This window comes from Pinus tabuliformis, chromosome 3_1 (assembly GCF_031772625.1).
Source record: "Pinus tabuliformis cultivar Carrire ecotype Pingquan chromosome 3_1, CPIR1, whole genome shotgun sequence".
NCBI lineage: Eukaryota > Viridiplantae > Streptophyta > Pinopsida > Pinales > Pinaceae > Pinus > Pinus tabuliformis.
This window is the reverse complement of record NC_142301.1, coordinates 354,609,066-354,622,859: the sequence shown is the minus strand read 5'-3', so window position 1 is coordinate 354,622,859 and position 13,794 is coordinate 354,609,066.

The window sequence follows — 13,794 nt, the reverse complement described above, 5'->3', positions numbered from 1 at the left end:
TATAACTACACTAATCAACTAGCATGTATCATGTAACCATAACATCAATAGAGTGAAAGGAATACACATAACCATAATGCATATAAAAATCCTTAACCTACATACCTGCATGCCCAACATACAACCTATAGGACGACATGCTCTTGCCTCGAGGTCTAATGCTGCAACTTCTCTTTAATGCTATGCATCTCCTGCTCTATATCAGCCAACACATCATCATCATAACAACCAACAATATCATGATAACCTAATTTCATACAACGACCTCATGTACAACAACTTTCACCATGAAAATGCATGCATAACCACATATAGACACTGCCCTGCATAAAAAATTCATATACAACTATATACTCATGATGATACATCCCACAATAACACCATCAACCTTCACATAGCAACATCACTACAACCATGATAAACACCATGCAAATACAACAAGCACATGGACTACAAGCATAAGAAACACCTATGCAACTGACATGAATGCATGACCAAAACACAATCCATCTAGTCCAAGGGGTGAACCATGCTCTGATACCACTTTGTAACACCCTCCTCCCACATCTACCCAAGTAGTTTGCCAACTGGGGTAAACATGTGATGAGAGGTTACTATGATTGGATTCAACCTCCTAGGTGACGTTAAGGAAATGGAATCAACTGAAACACATCATAAATAACTTCCACATTAGCTACATGACCCTTAAGAACCATTCCAATACTTCTGGTAACCAGCCCCTGGGTCCCATTGAGGTTTTAGGCCACTTGACCTCTGGACGCTCTGACAATGTCCAGGAGGCTCTGTATGCTCTTATGAAAAGGCATGCCAACATCCAGGGACTATTTTGCTCAATGTTGTGCTAGTGCCCCCGGTATTTTAGCCACTTTTTCAGGCCCAGAGCTTAGGTCACTTCCCAGAATTCAATGACACCTTCAGAATAGAAAGATAACAAGGAAACAATGATGCAAATGAAAATACTTGAACAAGCCCTTAACCAAACCTCTACTAGCCATGACATACATTTCGTCAAACATGTCACAAATATGTAATCTACAGGTGTAAACAACAGATTTAAGCATAGGGGTCTCATACTTATATGAGAATCTCTATGAAGCATTGTTCCCTCATATCATTTGCTGCATTATCATCTATTAGGTCATAGATACATTGTTCATTCATTTACAAGTAAAAACATGATGAGAGCCATACATAGCTACTGTCATAATTCATATACTTAACCAACATAATAACAGCAAAAACACCATGAATACATCAGCCATAGGATCCACATATAAAACAATACATTTACCCATGAAAAACCAAGGGAATGAATTTCTCATTAATGGATGTAGAAACCAACCAGGGATGGGACTACCACGTTCCACCCAACCATAGATTGGTTGAGACAAATCTCTCTTCAACCAATCACCCCCATGCCATAATTGAAGCATGAATGTGGGACTCATAACCAACCAAAAAGAACCAAACAAGCATGGATTCTACTAGAGTTCTCTACCTGCACCGTGAGGAATTTTAGTGCCTCATAGTCTCTCATGCTTTATCGTAATCCATAGTCTGATCCACGGATCATTAAGCCCTACACCGAGACCCACTCTCCAGGCTTTATTGTACATCCCATCTCGATAATATTAGGCCCAACAAAGAGCAATCCACCTCTTGGATTTACTGTATATCCCGCCATTCACTGGCAAGGATTCCTAGGCCCATCGAGGCACACAATCTTGGCTTTATCGCAACCCACAGTCTGGCTCAGGGGTTACTAGGCCAGTGGCTTTACCATGATCTATAGTTTGGTTCAGGGACCACTAGGCCATGTGTTTGTGATTTTGGAGATCCACCCCACTTAGCTTCGAATCCATCCAACAATTCATCTCAATCGAAGTATGAGAACCCATCTCATCAAGGCTATCCAGAAATGGCAAGGCTAGGCTGAAAACACTGTCACACCTGGAAAAACCCATGCCATGAAAGAAAAGAACCACATGTAATACCATGCATGCAAAATCTAGTAAGGAAATCACCCATGCAAATTAATACTTGCAAATATTCCTGCTCTTCCTTTCTTGCTCCTTCCTTCTTCTTGCCTGCTTTTGCCTTTCTTCCTCCAATGCCAAAGTGCTCCAAGAAAACTATAAATGTCCAAGAGTGAGTGAGGGAGAGAGAAAATAATGAGAGAGCTCCAAAACTAAACTGAAAAAAGGTTACATTGACCAAGCTTGCCAACTAATCCTCTGATCCAGGATCTTTTGCTTTTAGATGTATTAAATAATTACATGGATAAATTGCAGCTTAACCATAGAAATTTAATGTGCACATGAGAGAAGAGGAGAAACACATAAAAGCATGAAAGAGGACAAGAGACTTGATAACAGAGTTCATCCAATTTGGACTACGTCTCTGGGCCTTGCTCAATCAATGGGGAGACCTTCATTCATTAAGTGGCATGAGAAAGAAGAAGTACAATCAACATTTACAAAAAAGAGTCTTATACCTCCAATCTGGAAAATGGCCGAAAAATGGAGAGTTCTGTTGCAGAAATTGGCATCACCATTGAGTTCCTATTGCCGAGAGGTGTAAAATCGATATAAACTTGCCCAATTCTGACACTGGACCAAAACTGACCCCCTAGAAAATGTGCTCAGGCAAGGTTTCACCCCTTGTCACAGGCCTGCTCACAGTTCCACCACCTACAATTCATCTACCTCAAAATACGTGTGCGATCTCTCCTCCCTGCCGCATTATGCATAAGTGTTTAAATATAAATTGGTGGGTGTATAAACCAAAGGAGGACCATTGGGTGCAATGAAAAACATGGAAATTTGTTGAGGAGGGGTTGGGGGATCAAATCCATCCCCTCCAAATTAAACATAACACAATTTTATTGTTTTTTAATTATGGGCGGCGGGTCCGCTGTTTTGGTGGTCCGCGCCCCCATCTTCCGTTGATTGTTCACACATATGGTAAGGTGGAGGCTTTGGAGGGGGAGGTGGGGTTGACTGCCCGCCCCCCAAAGTTATATTGTTATGATGGTTATGGGGATGACGGGGCATGGCCGCCCGCCCTTATCATTCTTTTAAGGTGGTTGCGGGGGTGGCGGGGTCATGGCTGCCTGCCCCTTTTTTTAAATATAATTTGTTGTAGCAGTTCCGGGGCGGCAGGGTCATGGCCGCTTGCCCCTTTTTTTAAATATAATTTGTTGTGGCAGTTACGGGGCGACGGGGTCATGGCCGCTCGCTCCATATTTTTATATATACTTTTTATAACCACCACCCACTTAGAAATTTTCCAGAACCTTAGGCGATATTAGACAAATTAATTGACCCACAATTCGCCTGGAAAACTGGCCGAATTCTGGTGCCTGATTCTTGCCAAATTGCGCCCTCCTTAAGCCTGCCACATGGGTAATTCAACTCCAAACTTTGACTGCTTCTATCTTCTTCATACGGATTCGGATTGGAGTGTCGTTCGCACCATTGGAATCAGGGTGATGAGCACTTTGATTTGATGTCAAGTTAATCGACTTTCTGCCACTTTGAATTTTGAGCATTTTTCATGCCACTAGTGTCTGGAGATCCACCTAGATTATCCTTAGAAGCCTTTTTATCAATGCGGCCTTTATTTCTTCAATTTCCATTATTTTCCTTCATTTTCCTCCTTACATGAAACCTGTGACCTTTCACCTTCCTTTTCTCCTAATTTCCATTATTCTCATAAATAAATATCCCAAAAATGTCATTTTGATTTTCCAAAGCCTTTGCCAATGCCTTTTCCCTTTAGCCATAATAACTAAAATGAACACTCACACTAGGATGTCTTGCGCAATATTAAGCTTGGAATGAGTGTTCCATCAATCGTGGTCTTATATATTTTACATGGATTTTTAACTAGGGCTGTTACATTTAGCACAAACAATGTCTTTAGACGTCACTGCTATTCTTAGAACATGGTTTCTCACTTACAAGTTTCAATAGATATAGAAGGATTAATTCATATATGATAAGTAGTTCAAGATTTAACATATATAGTAGTGAGCCTACATTTTATACAAAGGTGAATGAACAAGATCAAATTATAATTGTCCATCTATATATTTATGATATGATTTCCACAAAACAAAATCACGCATTAAGCAAGAATTTGAAATTTCTAATTTTGGGTTAATGAGTCATTTCCTTGGCACTGAAGTTATTTAATTATTTTTTAGTTTCAAGTGAACTTAATTATTTTTGTTTTTCAAGTGAAGTAGCCAAGGGATGTGTTGAAGAGGTTTAGTATGATGAATTGCAAATCAACACCACCTCCAATTGCAACATGAAATCTTGAAAAGAGGTTATGGGATCCAATGTAAATCCAACTTCATTTCAAAGATTTCTTCGTAGTATTATGTATCTCAGTGCCACTAGACTACATGTTATGTATGTTTTCATTTTGATTTGTAGGCTCTTGTAGTATTCAAAAGACTATTATTAGCAAAACTGGATAAAGAATTTTGAAATATACTCTAGCACTATTAATGATTTTTTGGGCAGATATATTCACAAGGAATTTGAAGGTAACAAGGACGATAAAGTATTTTAGGGTATGTTTTCCATCTTGTTTCAAGTGTGATTTCATGGAAATGTCTTGTTTTAGGTGTGATTTTATGGACATCCAAGAAACAACCCATTGTCTTTCTCATTAACATAAGGTAAATATGTAATAGCAACAATAACAAATTGGCAAATAGTTTGGTTACATAAAATATTGAGTGATCTACAACAATAAAAATAAACATGCATCTCTATTAAAAAATCAATTTTTCATTTGAAAAAAAATAACATATGAAATATGAAATATCACTTCAAAAAAAAAAAAAAAATATATATATATATATATATATATAATTCCAAAATAAAGTACAAATTGGAAAATGTGTCGTTCAATTTCAACTTAACATGAGACAAAAATGTAATTTCCTTCCCGACTACTCCTCTTCGTTCACTATCTTTTCTTCCGCTGTTTCGGTGGCCTGCCGTTACTCCACTTCGGCTTGCATGGACTTTGGAAGATTTTGAACGATGGTGGTCACTGATATTTTTATATTTTATTATCTTATTTTACTTTGGAGTTGTCTATAATGGGACTTTTTGAGATTCCGGTGACGGAATCCGGCGGAAGAAATTGAGATGAAATCATGATTTGTTGCAGTTAAAATGGTTTTTTAACTGCATATTCGGATTCAGCACCCTGAAAAACCCCTGGGACGCTTTCATTGTGCAAAAACTAGTTATCAAACTTGGATTTCAATAAATTACTGCCGGATTTTCACCGGAAAAAATCGCCGGAAAGGCTTTCAAAAAGTCGCGTTAAAGACTACGGCTTTTACTTTTCGAGACCGTGTGCCTAGTTTGCACATGCTACGATTTGGATTTTTCCCACGTTTGAACGCGACACGGGGTCGTTGGGATTAACGAACTTCACTCTGGCGGATTTTGGAATATTTAGAAATTTGAACTTTACTATGGCCGATTTGGGACGGTTAAAAATTTGGGAGTTGTTTTGAGTGCGATTTTTCGGATTTTTGGTTTTTTGATAAAATTGAGGTGAAATATTAATTCTTGTTATTTATACTGGTTTTTTGACTGCATATATAGATTTAGCACTTTGAAAAATCATAGGGCACTGTGATTGTGTAGAGTTACCCATCAAGCATGTGATTTCAATAAATTCCAGCAAAATTTTTAAAAAATTAAAACTGAATGTTTTTAAAATCAACTTGACTTTTTTGACTTCACTATATGTAATATTTCCAAACTATTTTAAAAATAAAGACAACAGTACGAAACACGGCCACTCAAAACAACGAAACCAAGATTATCTTTTAAGGCGCTTATCAGTACTAGTATTTTTTTGGACACATGCAAATTTAAATCAAAATTTAAAACCGATGAATTGTAACAGTGGTTCAATCTAATATAATATCTCTGAAATATTATTAATAATTAAATGTTAAATAATGATAAAGATTATAAACAGGCAGTTGGTCCTTCCGCTCTTTAAAATAACTTGAGGAATGTAATGATAGATTGGATTAAGGTTACATTAATATTTGAATCTTAGAATGAATTTATAGTAACCAGAATATTCACGGAATATCATGAGTATTATTCTGAAAAATAATTTAGGATATAAATTACATATATTTTAAATGAAAATTTTTAAACCAATGCTTCATATATCTAATGCATTTAATATAGGACATGTTATATATAAAAATTTTAATATTTAATTTTTAATAGATAGGTATGTGGGTATGTATTTTTGTTTTTTCTGTTTTGTTTTTTTTTTTTTTTAATTTCATTTCAAATTTAATGATTTTTTTAAAATTATAGTTTCATTTGAGTGATGATTTGTTTATAGATTTTAGATTTATAATATTTTATTTTATTTTAAAATAATATATATTTTTAATAAAAATTAAAATTAAAAAAATTAGAAAACTGAATGCATTTTATTTTATTTATTCGCTGTAATGATTTTATAATGTTGTTGCACCTCTTGCTCTTCAACTTCATGGAACAGACATTCAAGGGCGGACATTTCATCTATAATCGGTTGCACCTCTTGCTCTTCAACTTTATGGCACAAACATTCCAGGCCGGGCATTTCAACTTCATGGAACATACATTCCAGGCCTGACATTTGTTCCATCACCCCAAGTCGTATATTTTGTCTTATTCTTTCAGTCTGCATCAAGAAATCCGGCCAGCCTGTCGATTGAGAGCCTTTACAGTCAACCACGCCTTGCTCCAATGAAAGGGCCAGTTTGGATTTATTGAAAGTGTCGACCTCACCACCATTCCTCTCCGCTGTGAATTAACATCTGCGAAGCACTGATGTTTATAACACCGCTGGCTTCATGGTCGTGGGGTTTCAACTCCGCGTTTTCAGCTTTCGAATTTTGAGCTGTCGGTGCTGCTGCTAAAGTTTTCCATTACATTGCCGCGTTGCACAGTGCAGTTGAACGATGTTCTGCCATGAACGGATCTCAATCGGCATTTCTATCTACCGAATAGCAATTCTTTGATGGTTTTCGTTTGTTTAAATTTCTGGGTTTCAACTCAGTCTTTTAAGCTTTAGGATTTTCACATCTCAAAGTTGTTAAAGTTTTTTGGTTGCGTTGCCACGTTGCGTAGAACGATGTTATGCAATACAGTGTCATAAAATGTTTTGGCTTTGTTTTAGAAGTTTACGAAGATGGTGAATTTTGGAAATGAAAATCTTATATTAAATTTATTGTTAATAGGGTGGCCGGTGGGTAGTGGCGAAGCCTCCAACACCGCATTTAATGCAACACTCAGGAGTATCTGGTCAATGATTCGAGTACAAAGATCGAAGTTTCTGTTTCTGTTATGTTTTGTACGGTAATTTATTACCATAAAAGGGAATTCTGCTTTCTAGATTCTTATTATCGATATTTTAATTTTTTTTTAATTTCATAAAATAAAAACTACAGGGATAAATTCATTAGAGTGTTCATTATTTAGATCTTTCTTATTAATATCTTTTTATTCCATGACCATTCATAGAGTATTATTTGCAATTTGCTTATATTTTTGACATATTTATTAATGTTTAATATAACAAAAACATATTATATATAGTATTAATCTTTCAATTTTTGTTTAACAATACAAATTTTGTTTGTTATTGTTAAACCCCTATACTACTAGTGTAACCCCTTATTGTTATTAGTAGAACCCCCTTATTATATTGTTGTACCCATGTAATATCCATATTGTTACTATTGTGCGCCATATAAGCCCACTATTGTTATTATTGTGCCCTTACATTATTGTTGTTATATCGGCTCTAGTTATATTATGACCCCTTAGACTCCTATATATAGAAAGGAGGTCTTGTCATTTGAATCATCCAAGAATTGTTCATTTGTGTAATGCAAAGGAGGTTGCCCCCTCGAAGAGGCTGAATTCTAAGGCGTTCAACTATTTTTTCTATCTTTTTGTGAATTGGTTTCATAACATTTGGTATCGGAGCTTTGGATTCTAGGGTTTCGCTGCTCCAAATAGGTCATTGTGGCATTTTCGCTATAACTTTTTTTTTGCGACGTTTCAGAAGCTAAAAAAAAACCCATTTGAGACGAAATCATTTTGAGCCTCGAGTCCGAAATTCAGAGCTTTTCGCACTATATTTGCAGAGATATGATCTGAGGAAGTTTGCCTTTTTGCAGACTCCCAAATTTCATTCCAAATAGGTGACCTCGGGAAAATCATCATAACTTCTGTTTTGAGCATCAAATTGAAATTTCGTAAGAAGTTATAGAAAGAGGATGGATTGTAGTTTCCTATGTATATTTTTTAGACCCGAAGGTCAAAACAGTGACACGTGGCACTTCATACAAGTTCGCTCTTTTGAAAAGGTATATAATCAGGTCATCTTGGGAGATTGTGCATAACTCTTTCTTGGAGAATCTAAATTCAATCAAACTGGTGGCACTCGAAAGAGGACGCAGAGGGCTACTGCAAGTCGCAATTTCAGAACTAGAAGAACCGAAATTACAGAGTTATAGTCGTTTCAAGATCAAGCTCCTAAAGTCAAGAAAAGGCGATATGAGGAAGTTTGATGGCAAGGATCCGGTAAATTGGATACGTCAGATGGAGCATTATTTTGATCTACATGGTGTACCATTATTACAAAAGGTATGTATTGCATCTTCATATTTAGAACCGGATCAATTTTTATGGTATAAAGGCCTTTGTTCTCGTAAACCACTTGTTACGTGGTCAATTTTTATGGAGGAAATGATAGCACATTATGAGGATATAGAGAGAAACTCCTTCTTTAGCTAATTGATAAATCTCAAATAAAAGGGTTCAATGGAAGAGCACATTGAGGACTTTCAAAAATTGAATAGAAGGGTAAATTATATTCCAGAGATGCAAAGGATTGATGTCTTCATAGGGACATTAAAGGATAACATTGAACATGAGGTTCGGTTTTGGGAATCTGATTCATTGGAGGAGGCATTCGAGTTGGCAAGAAAAATTGAAAGCGAAATTATGGAAACAAGGAATCCCACCACTCATGACTATAATTATGGAAATGTTTATTCTCCTAGCCTTCCACAACCTACAAGGCTTTACACCACAACAATTGGAAGAAAAAAGAGAAAAAGGGATTTGTTACAATTGTGATAGAAAATGCACTAAAGGTCATAAGTGTGCTGAGAATAAATAATTTTACATAAAGTATGAAGAGGAGGAAGAAAAGGATCAAGAAACATCAAAAGAAGAGGATATACACCAGGACCCATTCCCAGAGAAAGAAGAAATGAATCCGACCATATCTTGTAAAGCAATGGAAGAAATGACCACTCCTCAAACTCTCAAGATAGAATGAAATATCAAGAAGAAAAATGTTCAAGCAGTGAAATATCACATCGAGCATCAAAAACAAGTTCTCCAACTTTTAAAGGATAACACCAATTTGGTGCAGAATCGAATGAAACAACAAGTAGATCAACATCACAGTGAAAAAAGTTTTGACGTAGGCGATTGGGTATTTTTACGGCTACATCTCAAGCAAGCTATTTATGAGAAGGAAATGTTGGCAATACTACATGGACTTAAGAAATGGCAACCTTACCCAATGGGAAGACACTTCAAGAAATTTTTTGTTGCAGATGCACTATCAAGAAAGGATGAGTATGTGGAAGCATTGGTTTGCGATATTTCTATTATCCAACTAGATGGGATAAACGACGCAAGGGATGAATGGAAGAAGGATGAAAAAGTATGGCTACTCATTCAAAATTTACAGAAGATCCCAATTGAAACAATATTGCCAGAACTTGAAGAGGAAGGAAAAATCATATTGGAACCTGGAGCAGTCACAGAAACAAGAACCCGACAGCTACGAAATCGATCAATTTCAGATTATCTCATCAAGTGGAAGAACTTACCTGCTGAAGATTCCACATGGGAGGACAAGAATTTTATACAGAAGCATAAAAAACTACTTAAGCGTTGAGAACAACAATTTTTGAAGGAGAGGTGCATGTTAGGCCCCTATACTACTAGTGTAACCCCATATTGTTATTAGTAAAACCCCCTTATTATATTGTTGTACCCATGTAGTCCCATATTGTTACTATTGTGTGCCATAGAAACCCACTATTGTTATTATTGTGCCCTTACATTACTGTTGTTATGCCGGCTCTGATTATATTATGACCCCTTAGACTCCTATATATAGAAATGAGGTCTTGTCATTTGAATCATCCAAGAATTGTTCATTCGTGTAATGTAAAGGAGGTTACTCCCTTTAAGAGGTTGAATTCTAAGGCGTTCAACTATCTTTTTGTAAACTGATTTCATAATAGTTATTATATTTTCTGCTCTTCTCATATATATTTTATTACATTATTTGAAGTTCTTTTCTCAAACTAATATTGCACTATTTTAATTTCAATATTATTTTTTGTTTTTATGTAAATTTATTTATTACATTTTAGCCATAGCTAAACAGGCATACTAAGGTTGTTGCATTCTTTTTTATTCTTGTTACTGTTCAAATTAAAAATACCTTTACACACCTTATGCATTTCTATGGACTTGTTATTGTTAAAAGTATAAACACCTTTACACAGCTTTACACTTTTAGAATTTTTCTAAAAGTAATCATGTCATTAATTAATTGTCACTAATTAATTGAGATCAATACATATTGTTAATAAATTTAATTTTAACATATTTTGAAATATTTTAGAATTATAAAATATAAAAATAAAATTATTCATTTCCAACATTATCTAGCTCCATAAAAACTTCAAAATCATAAAAGAAGTGCAAACACTAACACTTCAAAACAACTAAGCTAAACCATAATTCAGTGATTATTTTAACACCATTATATGTACAATATCTAAATAGTAATTTAATCACCGAAATTTTCCATTTTGATTAGATAGAATACATGGATATTTAAACAAAGTTTTTTAAAAATATAAGAATTTCAATATCTTTAGAAGATTATTAATAAGAATTTGTCCTAGTGTTTTTTAATTTAGGTGAAAAATTTATAATTTTTAATTTAAGTGAAAATTTTATAATTTTTAGTAAAGGTTAAATAATGGTAAAGATTATAAACACATAGTTGGTTCCATTCCATCTTTCTTAATTACGAAGACATATGTTTAGGAAAGTAATAATTAATTAGATTAGAGTTATAATAATATTTAAATTATAAAGGAAATTATAGCCAGCACTTATGAGTGTTATTGTATTGTACATATGCATAAACTTGCATATTTTTTTAAAATACAATTTATAACTATAAGAAATATTTAATATAAATGCAAAATAGGAATTTTCTATATACATATTTTATTTAATATAGATTATATTATTTAGTTTTAAATAAATAGTTATTTAATGTTGTGTATTTGCTTTTTTTTTTTTTTTTTAATTTCATTTTTTTTAATGATTAAAAAAAATTGTATTTTAAGTTGAGTGATAATTGAGATCAGGCCGATTGAAGTGCAAAGCAAACCAGCCCCGGGTGAGGACCATGACTTCTGGTAAATCCTTAAGCAGTGAACCCCAAATCTCCTCCACCCAGAGCTTTAATCGTTCGGCCGTGTAGGTGCGCCCACGAACCCGACCCACCAGGACTTTGCGAGAGGCGTCCATCACGTCTGGCAGCGGAGCTTCAGGCCCAAAGATAACACTGAAATCAGCATCAATAGCACGTAGGCATCTGCCTTTCTTTACCTTCTCAGAGCGCTTGCCAAAGGGGGTCTCCTTCAGAAGTCTGCGGCACGGGTCCGAGGAGCTGTGTTGAGCGGAACCCGCAGAGCGAGCAGGTATCAACGGCGTAGTGAAACAGCCTGACCGAATAGGGGAACGGGGAGCCGAGGTAGAAGTACCCGGGAGAAAGGGAAGGGAGGAGTGGGGGGGGAGCCGTTGGGTCTGCGGCATAAAGGAGACTGAGAGGGAGTGGGAGCTAGAAGGGGGCGGAGGAGGCGGGGGCGGAGGGAAGTCAGGTCTGTTGTGGAGCTGAAGCGGAGCGTCCAGAGATGGCGAGGATTGGAAACAAGAACCCAAAATCTGAAGGGTAGCAGGAGATAACGGCGGGCAATCCAGCGGGGTAGCGTCTGCGAGAGTATACTCAGGGGATTTTTCCTTTCCTTTGAGCGGCAAGTGCGGGTGCCGCGAAGAAGCACCTGTCTCGACCCTGAGCGCGACACTCCTCGGTATTAAGCACGGTCTGCTAGTGTGTGCCCAGATTTCCTGATGGGGCATGGGGTCCGCTTCATAATCCACTATATCCTCTTCGCCCATTGTAGCTGTCGGAGTGTAGAGCCTGAGTCCGTGAACGAGACGGGAACCGTCCAGCGGGAAGAACGGAGGTCAGTGCCAGAAGGTAAACGGGGAGGGGACCGCGGCAGAGAAAGACAAAAGGTATCCCGTGGAAATCGAAACCGCTGTCGGTGTTCAGGCGGTCAGAGCTGTCGTTTCTGTGAAGCTCCAGGTGCCAACCGCCATGAAACGGGGACCCTGATCCGAAACCCTAGCTAGGGTTCCACCATGGTTCATCCTCGCAGCCGCAGTCCAGAGCCAAAAAAGTTTTAAATAAATAGTTATTTAATGTTGTGTATTTGTTTTTTTTTTTTTTTTTTAATTTCATTTTTTTTAATGATTAAAAAAAATTGTATTTTAAGTTGAGTGATAATTTGTTGGTAAATTTTTAATTAAAAAAATAAAAAAGATTTAGAATTTATATATATATATATATATATATATATATATAGATATATAGATAGATAAATATATATAATGTTTTTATATAAGATTGGGTATATTATATTCATTTCAAAAAAGAGGGAGAAGAACTCCCAAGTACATGGAGGTTGAAACACTAAGGGAAGAAGGAGAGGAAAAAAACCCTATCCTTCTTTTCCAACTTTTACATTTGCTTCAAATATTCCTAGTTTTCCTACTCCATTTAACTTAAAAGTTCTTACAAACTACTGTAGAATCAAAATACATTTACAGAGCATATCTAAAATTGAAAGAGAGTATATTTCTGAGACAAGGATTGCTTTCTGTCGATGTGCAGAGCGTGTCCTGGTGATTCATGGAGTTGACTTTCCTCTTATCCTTTGTTAACTGACTTCTCCTCGATCTGTTGATTCTTGCTGCAACAGTCCATTGAGTTGGAGCTTTCTCTTGGTTTTTTAGATACCATTTCTTGCAGAGCATTGAGTGCATTTTCAAGATGTGCACATCTATTGCTAAGTTGCCTAATAGATTTCGCGTGTTCATTACACTGGTGATATAGATACCCCATTTCAGTTTTGCATCTGTCCTTCCATTGATTGTGCATGGATCGAATATGTTCCAATACAACTTTGTGAGATTTGCAATGCGGGCATGACTGGGCCTTGGGATACAACTCAGTGAGATCCATATTGAGGGAATTAGTGGAGTAGAAGGACTAGGGGAGCAAGGATAAGGGAAGGATGAACAAAAGAGGGGTTGTCAAAGAGGAAAGGAGAAGTAGATCAGGATAATGGGAGAAAGAGGGCAGCACAAGGAAATGGAGGAGTGAGAGGGAAAATAAAGGATACATGAGTCAAGTGAGAAGCCCGAGAGTCTTTGAAGTAATAATTCCGATGGCTTTGAGAAGCACAACTGGCAGAGAAATGAGATCGAGGAAGGATACAAATCAACTTTGAGAGAGTGAGATCGAGGAAGGATACAAATCAAC